Raw genomic sequence first — 19,829 nt, forward strand, 5'->3', positions numbered from 1 at the left:
AAAAAACAGAAACCATGCTGCCATGCTGACCTTCGGTGTCATTAGAAAGGATGTCTTTTGTGTGGATGGAGACAGGTGAGGAGCCCACTAGCCTCCTGCGTGCCATGTGACTCCATCTGTCCCTCTCACCAGGAAGCTTCTAACAGCCCAGGTATCTCTAGCAACTACAACCCTTTGCTCTTGGCTGTTTAGGTGCCTTCTTCTTCTGTAAGGAGAGCAGACAGACAGACAGACAGACATAGAAAAGGGTAGGGTTGCCTGGAGGTTGAAGAGCCACCATCATGTGAGGAGCCTGGCTTAGTTAATCCAGTGCATTTTACTTACGATCTCTGCCTTCCCCATCTCAAGAGGAAGTGCAGAGGTCCAGTCATCCAAGGGTATAAATGAGCTAATTAGCAAGGAAAGCTCTGTGTAAGGTCGATGTGGTGTTATTTTTAGGCAGGAGCTTGTCTCGTGGTTAGAGACATCTTTGTGGTAGGAAATGCCAGCTTTAGTGAAGCCAACAGTGCAAATGAACACCTGTCCGAGACCAGGTTCCTTTGGCTGTGAGCTGTGCTGGGTCCCAGGGGAAGCAAGCAGTCAGGAGCCAGGTTCTAAGAGCTGAGGTCTTAGGAATCAGCCTTGCTTGCTTGGTGGCTTCTTGACCTGCTTCTGCCCCATTTCCAGTTCTCTTCTCAGCACTCCAGACAGCTTCTCTGTCATACACACATCCCACATACTCACCTTCTGCATCAAGGCCTCCTTCCCACTCCCCTCAGTGCAACCCAATCAAGATCGCCAGAGCAGCCAGGCATGGTAGCACACGCCTTTAATCCCAGCACTTGGGAGGCAGAAGCAGGTGGATTTCTGAGTTCGAGGCCAGCCTGGTCTACAAAGTGAGCTCCAGGACAGCCAGGGCTATACAGAGAAACCCTGTCTCAAAAAACCAAAAAGAAAAAAAAATCACTGGAGCTTCTAGGTTGCAAATCCAACACTGAGTGGCTCCAAAGACACTTTCTTTCCTGAGGGGCAGTGGCCTCTTCCCACCGCTCCTCAGATGCCTCTTGAGTATCTAAACTTGCCTGCCCCCGGAGGGAACCATCTGTGATGGGGTCTGAAGAGAGCAATGGTGTACTCAATACATAAAAAATGAATAAATAAATCTCTTTTTTTTTAAGCCATTTTTGCTCCATGTCAGCTGACATTGCAAACCTGCTCCGTCACGCCAGAAGCACTGACAGCAGAAGCAATGAGACTGATGCATCCATGTCAGACATGGAGTCACATGATTCACTAGTTATAAAAGCCGCTAAGGGCCAGGCTGTATGTAGCTCAGTAGCTGAGGGCTTGCCTAGCACTTAAGAGGCCCTGGGTTCAGTCCCAGGGCTGCATAGCTTGGGGATTGTGGTGCACATGTGTAACCTCAGCACTTAGAAGGTAGAGGCGGAAGAATCAAGAATTCAAGGTCATCATCAGCTACATAGAGTGTTCAAGGTCAGCCTGGGAAGATTGACATCCTGTCTCAAAAAAGAAGAGCCACTGAGGTATATCAGCAAGGGCATGGTAAGAAGGATGTCTACACAGCTTGCCAGGAGAGTGGTCTCCTCTTCAGGTGTCTGACATAAATGGCAGAGATCTCCTGTTCTAACTATGAACTGTCACATATGTCACCATGGTTGCCATGTCACTAGCATGACAACCCAAGACCTAGAATATCAATGCTCTATCTGTCATTCTCCCTGCTGACAACTTCAGAACACAGACTGGAAGGCCTCCAGCCTATGACATGAAGAAGGGCAACATGTGACAAAGACTAGAGCTGTCGACCGTGTACAACCTGTGAGGTGATTTGGAACAGGAAGGGTGACAAAGGAAAATAAGCTCATGGCGCATCAGAGAAAACACCCCAGGGAGACCTACGGAACACAGCAAGGGAAAGCAAGCATCAATTCCATGGGACCCTGAGAACCAACTTCGGTGGAACACTTTTAAATGCTTCATCTTTGCTCACAGGCTTCAGATTTCTCCGTGAAAAGGAGCAGTGCACTCCATCTGTGAGAATCTGCTCTGAACAGGAGGAAGCACATTTAAGTAGCCGAGGGCTCCCTGCTCATTTTACCAGCAAGGGGTGCGTTCTCACGAAGGGCTCCAGAATCACATCAGAGTCCTGTCACCAACTCTACCCATGGGATAAAAGCATAAGCAATTGTTGAAGGTGAGCGTTGATTCCCGTAAGTTGTCTTCTGACCTCCACATACCTGCATGTTCAATACATACATACATACATACATACATACATACATACATACATACATACATAATGTTATGGTTTTTTTTCAAAGCTCCCATTACTCCCGCCCACTCTCTCAGCAGCCTCCCTTCCCATTCGTACACCACAGACCTTACTAATGACAGATGCTTTTTCTACAAGCCTTGGCCAAGCATCCACAACAGAGCCTTGCCATGTGCCAGCTATGACACAGGATCTCAAAATGACTGAGGAAAGGGCTGTATGGACAGAGAGTTTAGCTAGATCCAGAGATGAGGCCAGAGACAAGCTCTGCCCCCCTGGCAGCAGTGGATGAGAGAGGAGAGAGACAGGGAGGCTAAGTCTTAAGCCAGGAGGAAGGACAGCTCCACTCACACAGGACAGGGAGATGGCGCTTGAACCTGACCTTGGATTTCAAATGACAGAGACAAAGAGACCAGTGAAAAAGCATGTGAAGAAAACAGTGGTCATCTGGCTTGGGTGCTATGTCATACACAGGAGTGACATTGGGCTTAATGGCTCAGGACAGTAACTCAGCATTTAGGAGGCTGACAAGACACTGGGGAGAGGATAGGAGGGGAAGAGAGGTGTGAGGAGGATAAGGAGGAGGGAGAGGAAGATGAAGAAGAAGAAGAAGAGAGAGGAAGAAGGGGAGAGGAGGAAGAGAAGAGAGAGGAAGAGGAGGAGGGAGAGGAGGAAGAAGAGGAGCGGGAAAGGAGGAGGAGGAATGGGGCATGCAGTGGAAGATGGATATGAAAAGAAAGGAAAAAGAGGAGAGTACGCTTCAGGGAGGAGTGGACCAGAGTAGAGGAGACTTAAAGCAGTGGTTCTCAACCTGTAGGTTATGACCCCTTTGTGGCTGATTGACTTTTTCATAGGGTCACCTAATGATATCTTCATATCAGATATTTACATTACAATTTATAACCATAGCAAAATAACAGTTATGAAGTCGCAACAAAATAATTTTTTGGTTGGGTGTCACCACAACATGAGAAACTCCATTAAAGGGTCACAGTATTTAAAAGGTTGAGAACAGCTGCTTTAAAGGAGATTATAGCATGGAACTTGAACTTGATTCAGCCAAAAGATCTCATTCTCCTACAACTATTTTCTGAGCATCACAGGTCTGCCCTCCCCCAGGGAGAGGATCTAGATACTGTCTCTTAGATAGCACAGCCATGTTTCTGGGATCATCCTGACCCCAGTTCATAGAACTATTGGGAGACTCAAAGAAGCAGAGACTCATCCTAATTCCCTAGAATTACCCACACCCTCCTAATTCCCTAGAACGAGCTAGGGTCCACCCATAAGAAATCGCCTCCACAACAGCAAGATAGGCACAACTGGACTGGGCCAACCTGTGGTTCTAGATCAGGATATCCAAGGAAAGCAAGAAAGATTGCATCCACTATTGTTTCTGTCCGTGTCACCACACAGGGAAACCTGGCAGTCAGAAGCCCTCAAGCACACGGTGGATGCTGGCAGAGGCCTTGGGGTGTGGCTGTGATCAGGCTTCAGGCTGATGCTCTTTATCCTGCTTGCCCCATACATGACCAACTCTCTGAGCCAGACTGTCAAAGCTTCCTACTGCTTATGGCTCCGTGAGGGTAGATGAGGTTCCCCTCTCCCTGTAGCCTCGGAGCACAAGATCGAAGCAGAACAGAGCAGCCACAGATGACCTCGAACTTCTGAACTTCCTACCTTTTATTCCCCAAGGACCTAGATCACCACAGGTGTGTGCACTGCACCAGGTTGTGTCATGCTAGGGTTGACCCCAGGTTTTCTACCCTACCGACAAATACTCCATCCTCAGCCCAATCTTTTTATTTTTCTGATTATTTATTGATTGAACTGTTTGTCTTTTTACTTCTAATCTTGAGAGACTTTTAAACTCTGTGTGTGTGTGTGTGTGTGTGTGTGCTGGGGCTAGAACCGCCATTGTGATAAGGAGTGTGTCAGCAGGCAGGCAGGTCTGGTGCTGAAGCTGAGAGCTGTGAGCTGAGAGTATACATTTGATCCACAAGTTTGAAGTGGGGAGCCGGGGGAGACTGGGCCTGCTACAGGTTTTTGAAGCCTCTAAGCCCAACCCTTCGACCTATCGCCTCCCAAAAGGCTGCACATTCCAATCCTTTCCAAAAGAGTTCCACCGACTAGGACCAAGTACTCAATACATGAGCCTCTGGAGGCCATTCTCAGGAAACCACAACACCAAGCTTTCTAGCGCTGAGCAATACCCAAGCCCATGAGGTCACTCTAAGGTTAAGAAAGCATGCAGGAGTTTGGAACTCAGCGTCAGAGAACTTGCCTGGGATGTTCGTTAGATTAGAGGCCCAGGGTTTATACAACTGAGCATGACAGAGCACACCTGTAATCCCAGCCCTCAAGAGGTGAGGCAGGGAGATTGCTACAACATCAAACCCAGCCATGGCTACATAGCAAAACCCTGTTTCAAATGCTAAAACAAACAAACCACAAAAAGATATGACCCCTTTCCTGTTGTGCATACATGATTTTTTTCCAAGAAATTTGTTGCTTGGCTTTTTTTTTTTTTTTTGTACACAGTATGTTCTGGAATGCTAAAGGGTTTTTTAATGTTGTAAAATCTGTCAGTGTTTTGCTTTATGATTTCTGCCTCGGTTGGCAGTGCATCACTGTTAAATTGCATTTTTGAACTGCTGTGCATTTCACACTTTTTATATGCTGCCCATATTTTCTGTCTTATCAGTGTACATTGTAATTAAATATTGATTAATTCCATTCTTAACAGAACACTTGGGTGCATCAAAATTTTTGTCATTGCTTAATTTCTGTCACTTATTGCCCAAAGGAATCAATTATCCTACAAATATGTACAACTTGTTCCTGCATTATAGATGGCCCTCAGCCAAGCGTTCTTTCTAACAGCTACAGTCCTTTGTACCAGAGACCAGGTAAGTGACCTGATGTGATGACTGATCTAAAGCAGCATTTCTCAACCTGTGAGTTGTGACCCTTTTGGGGTCCCACATCAGATATTCTGCATATCAGAAATTAACATTACAATTCATACCACTAGCAAAATTACAGTTATGAAGTAGCAGCAAAATAATGTTATCGTCAAGGCTCAGCATAACATGAGGAACTGTATTAAAGGGTTGCAGCATTAGGAAGACTGACAGCCACCTCTCTGAAGTGTCAGCCTGACAGGAATGGAATCACCTAAGAGACAAACCTCTCCACTTGTCTGTGAGGATGCTTCCAGAAGAGTTAAACTGAAGAGAGAAGGCGCACCCTGACTCTGGGCAGTACCGTGCCAAGGGCCGAGGACCATGACTGAATAAAACGGATCCGGTTGGTGAGCACGGGGATTCAGCTCTCTGCTTCTTGCTGTAAGTAAAGTATGACCAGGCAGCCCATTCTCTAGTCAACCTACCTTCTTCTTCAAGATAGGATGCATATCTGCATATGACCTTATGGGCGCATAGTGTAGGGGTAGAGACCAGAGGTCACCCTCAGGTGTCACTCCTCAGTATGCCATCTATCTTACATCCACCTTGTTTTTGAGGCAGGGTCTCTCACTGGTCTGAATCTTGCTGAGTAGGCTGGGCTGGCATCCCAGCAAGCCAGGGACCCACTTCTGTCCAGCCCTACAATCTGAGAATTATGAGCATGCACCAAGAAGCCTAGCCCTTTTCTGTGAGTCCCGGGATTCAAGAACAAGTTCTTAGGCTTGTAAAGCAAACACTTTACCAACTGAATCATCTCCCCAGCCCTACCTATGTTGTGGATTTTGTCTAATGCTACTTATGTTATTTTGCTCCCCAAAATTACATGAGAATCCCCACGTCTGCAGGTAAGATGCTGAGGGTCCCTGCCCCCAGTTGATTTTGATTGGTAAATAAAGTTGCTGCTGGCCAATGGCTGGGCAGGGAGACAGAGGCGGGACTTTTATGGTTCCCAGGTAAGGGACCAAGGGAGGAGGAGGGAGATAGCTGCCCTGCCAGGAAGAGAATGCCAGGCCTGAGAGATGCCAGAGAGAGTATATAGCCATGATGTAGGTGCTGGGGAACTCAGCCCAAGAGGGCTGAAGTTTTGGATCCGGGGCAGCCAAGATGGAAAATAGGCTTTAGTAAGTAATAACTCAGGAATATCGGAGGGGACCGTGTGTTAGCTGTGTGGAGGTTTGGAAGTGGCCCAATCATTGAGCTGTTTAAGGCATATTAAAATATAAGGCTTTGGTTGTGTGTCTGTCTGTCTGTCTTTGATTCCGGAACCCAGAACTTTAAGATGGCCACTGCTACTGGGTCAATTCTCAAATACCTATGTATACCTACATACCTATGTCTGTCCTCATGTGATACCTGGTACTGTCTTGAAACAGTGCCAACAAGGCCTTCACCATGTGACACCCTGATCCTTGAACCTCCAGAAACATAATGCAAAATAAATGGATTTAACACCCACTCTGTGATAAGACCTTCTGCAGGGGAGAAACCTTTGAATGTCTCAATCAGGTGTATCGTCCCAAGCCTCCAGAGGAAAGCCTGACACAGGCACCCACATTAAGATGAGGCATGGAGTCATCTGCCTCGGTTCACTCCCCCCTCTCCTGGTTGTTTACTGGGTTAAGTCAGACATAGAACAATGACTAAGGCATGACATCAGTAGTTTCACAATGTGTCACTTAGTGGCACATATGCACATTCTGGTGTCACGTCAGCAGCAATATGTCTTCACAGAGACTATCTGCATCAGCCAGAGGGCAACTTCTTGGAGGAAAGCCACCTAAATGTGGTCATTATCTCTACTGTTTTTATTTGCAGCTCTGTCTCATGCACTCAGATTTCACATCCCAGAGTGCTGCTGGTCACAACACAAGTGGATTCCGGATGAAACCCTCAGATGGTATCTTAGTCAGGGTTTCTATTCCTGCACAAACATCATGACCAAGAAGCAAGTTGTAGAGGAAAGGGTTTATTCAGCTTACAATTCCATATTGCTGTTTATCACCAAGGAAGTCAGGACTGGAACTCAAACAGGTCAGGAAGCAGGAGCTGATGCAGAGGCCATGGAGGGATGTTCATTACTGGCTTGCTTCCCCTGGCTTGCTCAGCCTGCTCTCTTATAGAACTCAAGACTACCAGCCCAGAGATGGTCCCACCCACAAGGGGCCTGTCCCCCTTGATCACTAATTGAGAAAATGCCTTACAGTTGTATCTCATGGAGGCATTTCCTCAAGTGAAGCTCCTTTCTCTGTGATAACTCCAGCTGTGTCAAGTTGACACAAAACTAGCCATTACAGATGGAATAAATGGCCAGTCCTTTCTCCAGGATCTCACCCACTCAGCATCATTATCATCTCCTTGTAGAATCCTCTCCCATCCCTTGTTTCTGGGACAACTGTTGCTGTTTCGAAGCTATCCTCCTTCCTCCCTAGGGTTCCTGATTCCTGACATCCTACTTCCATCCTTCCCCAACCACCAGCCACTGGCAGCATCCTCAAGTGCTGGCTCTCCTGTGACTCCAGCTAGCACCGATGTGATACCCCAGAGGAGCCTAGCAGCCTCAGGTAAACCCAGACATCTCCCAGCATTCATAGTTCTATCTGTGGACTCATCTAAATAGACCTCTAACATGTCTCACCCTAGGCTGCACATTGTTTTCAGGTATCCTGGTTATTCTTACTCATTATTTCTTCCCAATAAATTCTATAACCAATGACTTCAGCCCCATGGCAGGGGTCTGTGGGAATCTTCATTAGGGCTATGCTGAATGTGCACACGAGCGACCTGTTGGCTCCTTTCTCACAGCTCACATCTGTTTTTCCATCTACGGCTGTTCTGCTTTTTTTGTTTTTTTAGGAGTGTTTGGTGACTCTCTTCATGCGTGTGGCAGACACTCCCGAAGTTCATTTTTGGCTATTTTATTCTGTCCATCCTGCCTACTGCTGTCAAAAATGAAATCTCATTATATTTTCTGTCTCATCTCAGATCTGTCATATACAAAATGTACAGAGTGGGTTTTTGTAACTGGCCTCTTTTGATTAGCATAATGGCTTTGAGGCACACCTATGCTGTAGCACCTTCATTATGTCTCTGAAATTATCTACCCCTCTCCCCATTTTCAGCCTGCCAGCATTCTCCCTCCCTGGCCACTTAAGGAGCCTCTAGCATGGTCTCCCTGCCTCCAGTTATCCACTATAGCAGCCAAAGTGATGGTGTCCTTGCCCCAACATACTGTCTCCAGTAGAAGCTACCTCCTTTCCCTGAGCTTTGTACCTGAGGCAGCTCATGGTTCCAATAACCCTCTTCATCACTCTTTCTTCTTCCTTATTTTTCTGAGCACGCTGGTTCTCACCCTCTGACATTTACAGTGTTCCTTGCAAGCACAGCTTTCATTAGCCAAACACTGGGAGCAATCTGAGCGCCTGCCATCCACGGGGCAGGGTTGGGGTAATTACATTACATCCCCAGCGTGGAATGCAGTGGTCATGATGGTGTTGTATGCAGTAAAGTTCAGACACTGACATCAGGAGCCTCCTGGCGTGAGACACTAAGCAAAACAGCAGCTCGGACACAGCCCTCGGCAACCAGTGAGCCATCCAAGGCAGCTCTGGGATGAGCCCAAGCTGAGGGGCACAGCACCACTGGCTACAGGTCTAGAAGAGATCAGTGTCATGAAACACAAAGAAGTGACCAGCAGTCCCGGATTAAAGACGAAAGAGGCCTAACGGCCCTGGACAGGGGGTGCTCTGGGCTGGGTCCTGCATCAGAAAAATGAATTGCAATGAGAGACATTCCTGAAAAACAAATAGAATTTGAGTGCAGAGTGTGCATTAGGAGACAGTGGTGTGTATATGATTTACATTCTGCACATGTGAGTGTTCTTTGCTCTCCAGAGATGCACATGGAAACAGTGATGAAATACAGCTTGTCTTGAAAGTTCAGTTCCAAATGTATCTGCAATATCAATCTCTGTGTGTGTGTGTGTGTGTGTGTGTGTGTCTACATGGGGGCTAGGGGGAGAGCAGAAGAGAGAGAGAATTCATGATCAAATATAATAAAATAAAACCCTGCATTTGGCACAACCACATGAAGGAGTAGGAAAAAAAGAGAGTCAATTATCATACAACGCCACAGAAATAGGCCTTGATGCATCTACTGCTAAGTGTTTGTGAACTCAGACACAGATGCTCAGGGAAATGCATGCCAGCCAAAGAGTATTTACAGAGGCTGCTACCTAGGACAGCCTGGCTTCCACCTTGTCCTGAAATGCACAACAGTCCCTCTTATTAGGACCCTTTCCTGGGAGGTAAACCATTTGTTCACCACACTCCAGGGCCTGCTCCAGGAAGGCTGGGACATCTTACATTTTATGTCATTTTAACCTGTAGAGTTCTGTGTCTGGGGAGGGTTCTTTCACTCATTTCTTTCTGCATTATTTATTTGGGGCCCTCACACCTTGGCATGGGTAGAGGAGTAGAGGAGAGCATGCAGGAGTTAGGTATTCCCTTCTACTATGTAGATCCCAAGGATCAAACTTGGTCTGTCAGTCTTGGCAGCAAGGACCTTTCCCAGTGGAGTCATCTCACCAGCACAAGTTTTGCCCTTTTTTTTTAACGGTAAGCATTCACAATTTTATATTAAAATAAGCTTTTTAAAAGTCAAAACTATTTGTCTCTTACACATTCTTCCTGATATATAACTGACGCAGTGGGTGAGTAAGTTACTCATTAAGACATATTGCAAAACCCATAAAATATGTTTGCTCAATCTTGACAATTCTTAGTGAACCCTGAAAATTAAAACAGCAGTGGGGTGTCACTTTCATTAATCAGACTCATAAACACTAGATTGAATGTACATAATATAAACAGGAACTGAAGGGGACATTTTTTTTCATTTTGATTACATCCATGTATTTATTCTGTGTATGCATGTCATAGAGTATGTTAGGAGGCCAGGGGACAACTTGTAAGAGCCAGGTCTCTCCTTCTCCTATGTTGGGTAGAGGGACAGGACTTAGGTTGTCAGGCTTGGTAACGGGCACCTTTTCTTGCTGAGCCACCTCACTTGCCAGGGTTTATCTTCTCTTAGCATCACTGTTGGGAAGAGAGATTATCCCAGCCATTTTGGGGGATGTTTTTGTTGAGTCTTTACAGTGTGATGATCCCAGGGAAATGCATAGACGCATGCGAAACCATCCCCTGGAAATTGTCATCGACAGCAGAAACTGGAAACTAAAGCCCACAAGTGTGAGGTGAGTCAAATAAACAGCCACAAGGATGGACTATGCGAAGAAATGTACTAGGTCTGTATGCAGCTCTAAGTTTAGACTTAAAAAAAAAAAATGGAAGAAAGAGACAAGATAATAGGTATGCTCTAAGTGTTTAAAACCACAAACAAAAAGTCAATTGTCATGTGGATACATTCTTACTTATTTAACTTATTATTTTATAACTATTTGGTGTGTATACATATGTATATATGTATCCACATATGTCTGTAGGCATGCATGAGCCATAGTGCACATGTGGATCACACAAGAACTAGCTCTCTCTTCCCACCATAGGGAACCCGGGGATCAACCTAAGTACCTATACCCACCCACTGATCCATCACAGCAGCCCTTAATTTATCTTTTAGTTAAAAAGAATATATATAAGTCTTGAATGTATATGCCCAGCCAGCCATCTGCATTCTTAGGTTCCATGCGCACAATTCCAACCAACTGTAGATCAAAACACTGAGAAAAGGAGAGTATGACTGGCCTGAACATAGGCATCTCCAGCGTCTACTTATATGGCTTCCTTGTCACAGAGATGATGCAAAATATTCAGGAAGCTGCACACAAGTAACGTGTGCGCACAGTCTAGTGGACTTGAGCATGTGGATTTGGGTATCTACAGGGTACCCAGAAACAGCCTCCTGAGGATGCACAGGAACATGGTGGATGCAGCTGTGTGCACCTCTTCTATTTTCTGAACAAACTTAGCAAAAGCAGCAGCTATAGAAAATGATCACACACACTTCACAGAAGGGACATGCCAAAGAGAGGAACTTGACCAATCTCACACAGCTCCTGCTAGGATTAGGATTTCAGATGAGACTCCCTCTAACAGGGTATGGGCCCCACCTTGGTGCTTGCTCCTGTATGCCCCACTAATCATCAAGGTAGGATAATCACTTGCAATAATCCACCAAGGATGATAAACCCATTGAGAGAATGAAGATGTCCCAAACGTACCTGCTAATGTTATGGAAATAGTGACCAGTGAAGAAATAAGCAGGTACTTGGAGAGTGGAGAAACCCAGCTTTATTCTCAAGGGCTGAGACCTAAGCCCAGCAGCAATGTACTTTCTTTATAGCTTTTATATACGTTGGTCGACAATGTTGAAATCCCAGTCTACATGACAATGTTAGGGTGGCCTTTGAGTCCAATGTCCACTAAGCAAATTGTCCATCCCTGTTAGACATGACTGCAGGAACAAACACTGCAGGAAGCAATTCAAACATCTTTTCCTTAGCAAACTGGCTCTGTGGTTGGCCAGATAGCTGTGGTAATCATTTCTTAAGGCAGATTCTTGCAGACATTTGTTTTTCTAAGAGAAGAAGAAGGGGCTTTATTTAGCAAGCTAGCAGAACTCAGCACACTTAAGTAAAACCTTAACTTTATTCCTACATAATCTTATAGTTTCTAAGCAAATATGATCATTAGGGTATCATAACGCAGAGCAGGAATCTTATTTCCATTAGATTGAAGGTGAAGGTGATTATAAAAAAGATACATAGATAGATAGATAGATATAGAAATAGATGATAGATGAATAGAGACTGATTGATAGATGATAGATAGAGATAGATGATAGAGATAGAGACAGACAGATGAATAGATGAATAGAGGTAGATAGATAGATAGATAGATAGATAGATAGATAGATGATATAAATATATCCTTCAGCAATGGTCAATAGTGTCATCTTAACAGAATCCAGAACTATCTCATATTCTTTTATTGTCACTGTGAAAAATTATCCTGACAAAGCAGCATAAGGGAAAATGGTTTTATTGTAGATCACAGTACAAGGCACAGTCCACTAGGGCAGGGAAGTCAAGGCAGCAGGAGCTTGGAGCATCTGGTCCTATTGCACCAGTAATCAGAAGAAGAGAGTGTTGGATGTAAGCACATTAGTGTTCAGCTCCCTTTCTCTGTTTATACAATCTAACATCCTAGCAGGGAATGGTGGCCAATAGGTAGGCAATTTTTTTAAAGTAAAGATTTGTTTGTTTGTTTGTTTGTTTGTTTGTATAAGTACACCATAGCTGTCTTCAGACACACCAGAAGAGGGCATTTGATCCCATTACAGATGGTTGTGAACCACCATGTGGTTGCTGGGAATTGAACTCTGGACCTCTGGAAGGGCAGTCAGTGCTCTTAACTTCTGAGCCATCTCTCCAGTCAGGTGGGCAAATCTTTACAAGTCAATAAACACAATCAAAACAGTTCCCCATAGCATGCTCAGAGGCCCATCTCATGGGTGGTTCTAGATTCAATCAAGTTGCCTGTCAATACTTAGCCAGAGACAGACCACTATGCATGTCTGTGAGAAAGTTTCTAGACTGGATTAACTGAGATGGGAAGATCCACCCTCAGTGTGATCCCTTGGCCTCATCCCTTGGGCTTGGGTCATGGACTGAATGAAAAGGAAGAGGCTATCTGAGCACCAGCATTCACCCCTCTCTGTTTCCTCATTGGGTGCAATGTGGCCGGCTCACTTCATATTCCAGCCACCATGCATTCCTCGCCATGATGGGCTATACCTCTTCTTTATACAAATGAACCTTCCCTTTCTCAAGTTGCTTTATGTCAGATACTTTGTCAAAGCAATGAGAGAAAATTAAGTACACATGCACATAAGTTGCAGATGATGCCCAGAAGGGTTCTTCCTCCATGTGGGTGGAGTCTAACATCTGTCTAACCTGTCTGTGTAGTTCTGGGCTCCTAGAAAGTTCATGGAAGGTTACATTTTGCTTTATGTAGACATCCATCTCCTATACCATGCTCTGTGAGCCATGTGTGTGGCTCTGACAATCCTTTGTGCTGCTGGCCATTGTGTGATTTAACCAGAAATGAAAAGGTTTGACAATGAACAGCCTGGGATTTCTACCGTGTGGTTCTCTGCAAGATGATGGTAAAGGCTAGCTGGCCGGGCATGGGAGTGGGACGGAAACTAAGATGCTGCCCCTGCCATGAGCTGAGAAGTAAACCATAATAAGCCTCAGAGTGGAAGACATCAGAGCCAATTCTTCGAAGCCGCGTGCCCTAGTTTGGTTTCCTATTGCAGTGATAAAAGCCTGGTCAAAGCAACTTGGAGAGAGAAGGGTTTATTTCAGCTTACAACTCCCAAGACATCATCCCTGAGAGACATCATCCCTGAGAGACATCATCCCTGAGAGACATCATCCCTGAGAGACATCATCCCTGAGAGACATCAGGGAAGGAATCTGGAGGCAGGAACTGAAGCAGAGACCTCGGAGGAGCACTGCTGACTGGCTTGCTCCCCATAGTTTGCTCAGCTACCCTTCTTACATAGTCCAGCCCCACCTGCCCAGGTATGCCATTGCTCATGGTGGCATGGCCCACTTTCACATCAGTCATTAATCAAGAAAATGCTCCCTGTGCTGCAGAGATGGCTCAGTGGTTACGAGCACTGACTGCTTTTCCAGAGGTCCTGAGATCAATTCCCAGCAACCACATGGTGGCTCACAACCATCTGTAATGGGATCTGATGCCCTCTTCTGGTGTGTCTGAAGACAGCTACAGTGTATTCATCCATAAAAATAAACACTTGAAAGGAAGAGAGAGAGAGAGAGAGAGAGAGAGAGAGAGAGAGAGAGAGAGAGAGAATGCCCCCCACAGACTTGCCAACAGGCCAATCTGATGGAGGCAGTTTCTCAACCAAGGACCTGTGGCAAGGGCAGGCCCACTGCCTCACCCTCAAAAGCCTATCTATCTAATGATCCACCTCCATCAACCAGCCCTCCTGAAACAAAGTTCCCAACTGGGGACCAGCTGTCCTAATATACCAGCTCATGGGGCATATCTCAAATTAAACTGTGGAAAACTCCTTTTATTTCAGCCATGGCTGGTATATACTTTATAAAGTTTGATCTGGTGGCCATCTGGTGATGTGGGCTGTGTGACATCTTTAAAGACAGGGGGACAGTCTCAGTGCTTCCAAAACTCAAACCTGTCCCTTGCAATTGGGCATCTTATGGATGCTCGCCCAGGGTTCAATCGCCCAACCTGGCTTTGCATTATGGCTGTGTTCATCTACATTTCCTCCCACAGGGGGCTGTAACAGTAACCCAGAGCCCACCCCACTGACTCTAGCACACAGAGGGTATTTTGTGGCTGGCCCAAGCTCCACATGATTGGCGTGGCAATCTTTCGCCAAAACACTCTCTCACCCATTTCTTGCCAGGTCTGGTCCAACACCCTCTCCCTCATCTACTTTCCCAGAATTGTCCAGGATTGGCGGAAGAGGTTTTTCCCCAGTGCTACCCACAGCCAGGGAATGCATAATGAAGTCACCAGCCTACGAGAGAAAAGGCCTCTGTCTCCCTGGGCGATGGGGCTTCAGCCCTGGGACATGCATTGTATGGCTCTCGGCCTCAAAAATAAAGTCGTGACTGTGTGGGGCATGTCATCTGGCCTGGTAACTCTGAGCCAGGACATTTCATTTCCGCTCTGTAGAGCTCCCGCACAGCCCTCTGAATGGTTCCCGGGCTGTGTGACCACACGATGACCTTTCTCCCACCATGATGTGAGCCACCCAGAATGAAAAGCTCTGATTTACATGCCCTCCCTACACCCCTCAGCCCCAGCGTGCAAATTGCATTGTGACAGAGTGTCTGCTGGGGACAGAGAGGCTCCTGGCAGCTGTACTGACCCACAGTGACTGTCACTTCAGGACAAGATGACATGTTCTTGCCTGCAGTGGGTCCAAAGCATAGCTCTGCCTCTGCTTCTGCTGTGAAGCAGAGCCATGAACACCCCGCCCCCCCTGCACCCAGTTGGGATTATGACCATAATATAGGCCAGCAAGGCAAATGATCAGGAGCTGCTAGGGCTCAAATATGTCTCCCAGCATCCACCTGTTGGGAACAAATTCCTCATACAACAGTGTTAAGAAGCTGGTCTTTTAAGTGGTGATTAAGTGATTAGGGAGGAATTAATACAGTTATCAAGGGTTAGTTATGGCAAGAGTGGACTTCTGGGTGACTCACTTGCTCCTCTCTCTTAGACACACTCTCTTATTTATCCACCATCCACCATAGGATGGCACAGCACAGAGATGCTTGCTAAAAGCCAGAACTAAGTTCTGAGACCACACAGCCTCTGAAACCATAAGAAATAAATTTCTATTTATGGCAGTCCTTGATCTTGGGGTTGCTATAATAGTAGGTAGAAGACTAGGACAGAGGCAATCTCATGTCTACCAAATAAAGCCAGAGTGAGAATTGTGCCAGTTATGGGCTTCAAATAGAGCAGACCTCAGATCCCAGCAGAAAAATACTGAGGATCCACAGACCAAACCAAGGCTTAGTCAGTAGGGGGCATCAGAGCAACTGTGGGATATCACAGATATCCCCAGCCCCTCTCCCATATGCCAAACCCACCCTGATGTTAACTGAAATGGAGTTAAGTACTGTGGTTTGAATGTGAAATGCCCCACCACCAACCACATGTGTTTAAACATTTGGTCTTCAGATGATAGAGATGTTGGGAAAGTGTGATAGTGTGGATAAGAATGACCCTATAGGCTCCTATGTTTGAATACATGGTTGCCAATTGGTGGAACTACTTGGGAAGGACTAGGAGATGTGACCATGGTATAGAACATTGTGTCACTGGGTGAGGGGGAGGTGAGCTTAGAGGTAAAAGCCCATAGCATTCCCAGTTAGCTCTCTCTGGCTCTCTCTCTCTCTCTCTCTCTCTCTCTCTCGATCATGATGTAAGCTCTCAGCTCCAGCTCCATGCCTGCCTACCTCCTGCCATGTTCCCTGAATCACCTTCTATAAATACAAGTCTCTAGTAAGTTCTTTCTTCTATAATAGTGCCTTGGCCACGGTTTCTTAGCACAGCAATAGAAAAGTGACTCAGACAGGAAAGTTATGGAACCCTTAAGGGGTAGAGTAGAGTCTTGCTACAGGAAGTAGGTGACAGGAGGGAGGGGTTTGAGGTTTTACATCTCAGCTCCACTTCCTGTTTCTTGGTGGGACCCTAATATGATCAGCCCTCTCATCCTGTTGCTGTGATATCTTCTCCACAGTGAGAGACTGTATTTCCTCAAACTGTAAGCTAGATACAAGCCCTTCCTCTCTTGAATAGTTTCTTGTCAAACATTTAGTCACTGAAACAATAAAAGTAATGAATACACCGAGAGATGTGATTCCAAGGGTTGTCAGAGGGATGAGAGAAGGGGAGGGGAGGAATCCTGCTGGGACCAATCCCATGTCACCCTCTAGCCTGGCTGTGTTCCCAGACAGCTTCACTTCCATGGGGGGGCTAGTTAGTATTTCCTTTTTTTTTTTTTTTTTTTGATGAAGATTTTTGCTCTCCTCACTCAAAACATGAAGAACTGGAACCTGTTTGTTTAAAAAAAAAAAAAAAAAAAAAAAAAAAAAAAAAAAGAGTCCTCTCTTATTTCAAGTAATCTAAGGTTTTAAATGTAGACACGGCATAGAAATAGAGATGTGTCATATATATTCAACACAGTACCAAGCCATATGTGTGTTTTCTGTAAACACATGAGATACTGTGAAGACGCAGCTTTCCCACAGTCCTGTGTATAAATATGACTGAGTCCCTCCGTATGTATCCTTCATAGCTGACTTCCACAGAGCACAGGCGAGTTCAGGCAAACAGCATTCTATTCTAGCATTTGGTTGGAACAGGTGCCTTTGGGAAGCAGAGGGCCACAAGACTCCATCTTCTCTGGGATTTTACCCAGACAGGTGTCTCAAGAGCAAAAGGGAAACCTGTGAAGAAAACCCCGTCCAGAGGTGACAGACTTGACTCCTGACACATTGGAAATTTCCTGAGAGAAGAGACAGACACATGCCACACCAGGAGGAGTTAGTTGTGTGACACACACAGGGTAGGAACAGCAGTAGCAATGTGTCTCCCAGAGGAAGAAAAGGAAGACTATGAGCCCAATCCAGGCTATGACTGTAAGATCTGATGGTGAGTAGCACAACACTTTGGATCTGTGTCATCATGTGCAGTATGTCTGCAAAAGAAACAACTAATAAAAACACCACTACACATTGCTGAGTATAACCAACACCTTCTCTCCGCCGTGTGAGCTTCTCAAAGAACATATAGCTGTTGCCCATGCTAGGTCACCTTAACCCTAGGCCATTGGGACATCTTCCCACCACTGCAAAAGCGGCGTGTGTTCAGTCTCCCACTCGCAGCAGGTATTTCTGTGCTACAAACCCAGAGGTATTTAACCTTTGAGCTTTTCCTCCAAGAAAATTAACCCTTCCATCCCTGGGAGGTCACATGATGAAAGAGCTTACAAGTCACCAGATCAAAGTAAACAAAAAATCAAAGGTCTATACAATGTAGCAAGCAGAAAGTGTGAGTTGCACAGTGTGCCTAGCTCCTGGGACGGCTGATGGCATCCAGACAGGGTGAGGCCCTGCAGATGTAGCTGGCTGGGGTGCAGGTGTTTATGTGGCAGGAAAGGACAGGGAAGCAAGCAATGTGGTTCAGCCAGGGCTTCCCATTTCACATGGGATTTCACAGTTAAGTCGATCCACTTTCCAGGCTTCTTGTCAGCCCAACTTGTTTCCCCAAAACTTAGAAGGGCTAGAGACAAGAGCTCCGGGGTACTGGTTAGTTCATATTGTCAGGGGAACGCCAGGGCCAAAAAGGCGAAGTGGGTGGGTAGGGGATTGTGGGGGTGGGTATGGGGGACTTTTGGGATAGCATTGGAAATGTAAACGAGGAAAATACCTAATTAAAAAAAAACAATAAAAAAGAAACTTAGAAGGGCAACAAAGGTGACTTTGCCAAAGCCTGCAATGACCCTAAAGGTAGGTGCTGGCAGGTGCTCTCATTTGCTGAAGATGCTACCCATGAAAGACAAAAATCCAAGGATTTCAAAAGCCACAGTTGTTGAAACAGTCTATTCAGACCACTTGACCCTCAGATCCAAGCTGAACTTGACATGTTCTGAGTTGTTACTCAAGCCCTTGAGTTTGGTTCTCTGATATCTATACTCTAGACTCTTTGTTTCAATGTCTTATCTCCCTCTATCTCCAGCAAACTCCGAACAATCCACTGGATACAAATGAGAAACTTCAATTAAATGCATGAAGGAAACAATTGGGTAGGAAAGTTACCAAAAAAAAAAAAAAAACTGTTGCAAAACCATCTTTGTGCTACATGGGAATTAATAATTTTCAAAGTCCTGTGGTGAACTTCCATTGACAAATCTGTCATTCCCAGATGGGCACATGGGCCACTTTGCTTTCTCCAAATGGCTTTGAAGTAAATTGTTTTCAGCTGTGTGGCTCACTCCAAAGTCCATCAACCAGATCCTTATATCTTCTAATGTCACACTTTCACCTGGAAGACAGCCATCTCTACTGACCCACATCTCCCTTCCAGCTCCCTGCACATTGGGAAAACCCCACTACTTTCAGAGAAATCTGTGAGCCGAGTAGTCAGGGGTCAACAATGTCTGTAAACTCCTGGCCAGTACCCCACTAGCAGGAAGGGTGTAGGACAATTCAAGTAAGGCTGAAGGTGATTTGGTGAATTGGGGACCAGTTAATGACAAAAGCTAAGCTTGCTACCCCTTACACCTGGTTTACACTTCCACATCATGGTCACAGCCAGCACAAATTAAAAAAACCAAAGTATAACTGTGTGAATAACTTAGTGTCCCATGTCTAGGCTCACAGGCTTCTGGGCTCCTTCAAAGGCCTGGGATTTTGTGGCAGAACTGGAGTTCCTGAAGAGAGCCCAGGAGAGGCTACTGGTGAACGCAGAGCCCAGTGACAGCAGAAGATCCCAGATTTCTGGAAATTCCAGTACCATGGGACAACCACCAAAACCAGCAACAGCAGTGGAGTGGAGGCAAACCAGAGCCTAGAAGACAAGCTGTGTGCGCTGCAGAGGGCGGAGCTTACGACCCATGACTATTTGAGTACCCTGTATAACTTGGTCCTTTGAGCTGTTACTGGAAGTTTTCCATCTCACACCAGTTTCTCTCTCAGAACAAGGCTGGAGTGGTGGAAAGATTCCCTTATGTCTTAGTCAGGGTTTCTATTGCTGTGACTGAACACCATGACCCAGAGCAACTTGGGGAGGAAAGGGTTTATTTGGCCTACACTTCCACATGGTAGTCCATCATGAAGGAAGTCAGGACAGGAACTCAAACAAGGCAGGAACCTGAAGGCAGGAGCTGATGCAGAGGTCATGAAGGAGTACTTCTTATTGGCTTGGTCCTCTGGCTTGCTCAGCCTGCATTCTTATAGAACTCAGGACTACCAGCCCAGGGGTAGCCTCACACACAATGGG

General features: G+C 45.8%; 2 long non-coding RNA genes across 2 annotated transcripts in view; one reads left to right on the forward strand and one right to left on the reverse strand.

Moving 5' to 3' along the window:
* Window positions 1–19,829, reverse strand: part of C030007H22Rik (RIKEN cDNA C030007H22 gene) — a 45,792-nt gene that overhangs the window by 25,623 nt on the left and 340 nt on the right. The gene's annotated exons all lie outside the window — the stretch shown is intronic.
* Gm41913 lies at window positions 1,732–8,343 on the forward strand. The gene is made up of 3 exons (XR_878362.1): window positions 1,732–2,194; window positions 5,384–5,619; window positions 7,668–8,343. It is a non-coding gene; the product is annotated as a predicted gene, 41913 (long non-coding RNA).

Source organism: Mus musculus, chromosome 1 (genome assembly GCF_000001635.26).
Source record: "Mus musculus strain C57BL/6J chromosome 1, GRCm38.p6 C57BL/6J".
In the NCBI taxonomy this organism is placed as follows: Eukaryota; Metazoa; Chordata; class Mammalia; order Rodentia; family Muridae; genus Mus; species Mus musculus.